Source organism: Benincasa hispida, chromosome 3 (assembly GCF_009727055.1).
Source record: "Benincasa hispida cultivar B227 chromosome 3, ASM972705v1, whole genome shotgun sequence".
Classification (NCBI taxonomy): Eukaryota; Viridiplantae; Streptophyta; class Magnoliopsida; order Cucurbitales; family Cucurbitaceae; genus Benincasa; species Benincasa hispida.
Window position 1 is genome coordinate 45253633 of NC_052351.1, and position 4220 is coordinate 45257852.

The window sequence follows — 4220 nt, forward strand, 5'->3', positions numbered from 1 at the left end:
TGTGGAAAAAAGTTAGGAGGGGAATCTAAAAATGGGACAAAGCATTTACATGACCATTTCAAGTCCTTTACGGAGACAAAGAGACATTAGGCAATCATGTTTGAGAGCCACTAAAACCAATGAAGGAAAAGTAGTCCTAAATCCGACTCTCTTTGATTATGAAGCTTCAAGATGAGATCTTGCTTGTGCTATAATCTTACATGAATATCCAATAAACATTGTTGAACACAAAGGATTTAGAAAGTTTTTGAGTGGTGTTCAACCATTGTTTAAGATAATTTCAAGAACCACAATGAAGAGAGATATAATAAAAATTTATGAAGAAGAGAGAATTAAAACAACGAAGTTTTTGGAAAACAATAGAAGTAGGGTTGCTCTTACTACGGACATGTGGACTGCGTCTAGTCAGAAGAAGGGATACATGGCAATCATTACATATTTTATTGATGATTCTTGGGTCCTGCAAAGAAGACTTTTAAGGTAATTTAAATCTTTTATATTGTTATGTATTTTTTATTGATTTGATAGTTTTCATTTTAACATATTATTACGTAATACTACTATACTAGGTTTGTACACGTGCCACATCCACATACTGGACAGTTACTTTCTGAAGCATTAATGGAGTGTATTTTTTTATTGGAATATAGATCGTAAATTGTCCACTTTAACAGTAGATAATTGTTCAATAAATGATGCGATGGTTGACATTTTATTAAGTAAGTTAGATTTAAGGACACAGTGGTTGCATGAAAGTTTGTTCCATATTCGTTGTTGTGCACATATTTTGAATTTGATAGTGAAAGATGGTTTGGCTGTAATTTCGGATAGTATAGAGAAGATTAGAGGTACTGTTCATTTCTAGACTCTTTTTCCAAAAAGGAAGGAAAAATTTGAAGAAGGAGTTCGTCAATTACAAATTCCATGCACTAAAAAACTCAATCTTGATTGTGTTACAAGATGGAATTCAACCTTTGTGATGCTTAAAACTTCTTTGGAATACAAGGATGGTTTTCCTCATCTAGAACAATGTGAACCACTCTACACTTGTCTTCCTTCAGATACTGATTGGAATTTTGCAAAAGAAATTTGTGATAGATTAGAACCATTTTAATTGATGACTGAGTTATTTTCTGGGTCAAATTATCCAACCTCCAATGTCTTTTTTGAAGAAGTTTGTGAAATTAGGTTAGAACTTTCTAAGTGGCTTAACTCTGATGTTGAGGAGGTACAAGTAATGGCATCAAGAATAATTGCTAAGCTTGAAAAATATTGGAGTGTGATTCATGGTGTATTGACAATAGCTACAGTATTAGATCATAGATTTAAGATGAGATTGATCCAGATTTATTTTTCTCAAATCTATGGATCTAATCATACTGTTGAAATTAAACGTGTTAGAGACTTGTGTTGTAATTTGATGAAGTTTTATAGTTCAAATTCAAGAACAATAGAAGAACCCCAACATTTTATATCTACAATTAGTACTTCTTCAACTTCAAGGTGAGATGGAAGTAGTAGTTCAACTGCTTTTGTTAATAGGAAAGATCGATATCTCAAGTTTGAAAAGTTTGTTTTGTTGAAAATGATGTTGATAATGTCAAATCAGAGTTGGATCATTATTTAGATGAGTCTCTTTTATCGCGGTCAGATGATTTTAACATTTTGCAATGGTGGAAGTTGAATGGAATGAAGTATCCTATTTTGTATCAAATTGCAAAAGATATTCTAGTCGTTCCCGTCACTACCGTTGCTTCTGAATCTGCATTTAGTATTGGTGGTAGACACGTATGTCCACATCATGCTCAAATTCATGAAAATTTATTGGAAGCTTTGATGTGTACCCAAGATTGGTTATGGGTGGAAGGTATGAATTGTTTAATTCATTTAATAAGTTTTTATTATTTATAATTTGAGATCTAATTTTCCTTTTACATGTCTTAAATAGATAAGCATGCTCCTATAGATGCTAAAGTTTTGGAAAATGTTCTTGAGGATCGAGATCCAGATGATGTAAGTTATAAGTTCGTATATTATTATTATTATTATTAATTTAATATTGATTTATATTAATATGTACAATATTTGTGTTTTTCTTTTAGGAATCATCCCTTGCAAAGTTGGATGAAATTTGTTGATGGTGGCTTGGTTTGGCAATGTTAATGGAGTGTTGTTGTCTGTTGTATCTTAAACAAATATGTTTGTTTTCATGTTGTAACTTTTTTTAAAATAGTTGATGGATTATGAATGGATATTGTTTAAGTTTAAGTTGAATTTTAATGAGATGGATGTTTTTATTATTTAAATTTATGTTGAATTTCCATAAGAATAATTGATGGATTATGAATGAATGTTTTTAATAGAAAAATTGATGATATTCTATTGAAATTTGCACTAAAAAATGTTTTGTTTCAATTAAATTTGAATTGAAAAATTCCGTATTTGATTAAAAAAAAACAAAGGCGGGAAATTTTTCCTCGCGAGGAACCTAATCCCCACAGAATCCCCGCAGGAAAATTTGCGGGGATGGGGAATAGTATAGGGAGGCGGGGATGGGGATGAGGATGGCTTCCCCGTCCCCGCACCACCCCGTGGACATCTCTACTACAACCCATCACATGGCCCATTTCATAGTAACCTTTGCGCCAATCATTTAGCTTATACACCCAACTTGTGGCACATCAACACATACTCGATATGTTCACCTAGTCGCGTGCCTCATGCTCCAGCACAATCTTGCGCCAACTTATCCTTTGAACGCAACTCAGCCCTCAACGCATGCGTTCAACATCATCGTTTGGCCCTTCAAGCTGCTTGCTTGTTTAACCCAAGCAGCCGCCTGCTTGTTCAAGATTCCAGATTCAACTTACAATTTTAATAATCAATTTTCAGGCGTTTTCTCAAACATTTCCTTCTACAAACTTGCTCTAAAATGTCTTAGCAAACTTACCTTAAAATTTTAACTCAAAACTTCTCGTGGTTTGGCTGGAATCATTAATTCATCAAGGTTGGCTCAAGCTTACCCGAGAGCTCGACCTTCAGTCAGATTCTTCACTCTCTAGCTTGATTCCTCTAGAATTTCCTTCTAGCAATTCAACCTCAGCAACTAGACACACTTAGGATTTGAATGGCTTTGGAATCACTCCATTTGCACGAGTAAATTTCTCAAACCCTCTCTTCAAATTCAAGCTTCCCTTTTATACTAGCAGTTGTATGCTAACCCCTAAATATTAAGCTGCCACCTCATCATTAAAGAGATAACAACAAACCTGAGTATGACAGTTGGTTTAACTGATCAATCACTAGGCTGATCCTTTCCTCTTGGTCATCAACGCAAGGGTCAGTTCTCAAGCCTCTATCAAACAATGCATCGCCCAACTTGGCCAATGCATATCTCACCTTGAGATTATCATGTCCGTCCTTTGGTTGTATACTCCTAAGCCAACAAATGTCCTAGCCCACACATAGCTTGGTCTTAACATATCAACCAATCGTTAGGCTTTCCTCACTTCATCGCATACCTTTAGCGTGCATCGAGTACTCAGTGCCTAGTGCTCATTGCCGCACACTGGTCAGAACACACGCCCAGCCTCAACGCTCAGCGCCTTGTGCTCATCGTCTAGCCCTGCACACATCGCATACTCTATCGTCTAGGACTCAATGCCTATCCTTTAGCACCTATCGTACAGCCTCGCATGCCCTATGCGATCACCCTCGTGCAACACCTCAACACCCAACTACCTTGCCCGCAAGCTCACTAACCTCGCAAGCTCCTTGGTCATCGCAAGCCTTATCAACACATCATGAAAAATCCTTCAACCCATGCATTCATTTTTGGCTCCAACGTATAGTTTGTACTTAACTTCAACACTTAGCCTCAAATCACTTCTATAACTTGGCCACCACACAGACATATAGCCCCATGCATTAATGCTTCCTTATGTCAACGCATGCCTACCTTTAGCTTCTATACTTAGCTAAATTTTCACTTGTTAAAGTCCAACTTCAAACTACCCGAGACCAAGGCTTCTAACACTTAGGATTCCTTTCTTTTCCTTCTCTACTCTTTCATTTTAAACCTTCCTTTATAACTTTTCTTAACATACTCTTAATCTTTGTCAGCATATTTATTACTTACTTAAATAGTAAATCATGACTCGGGGTTTACACATATTTTCACTTAAACTTTCCCAAAAACCTAATTTGATCTAATGTAGGGT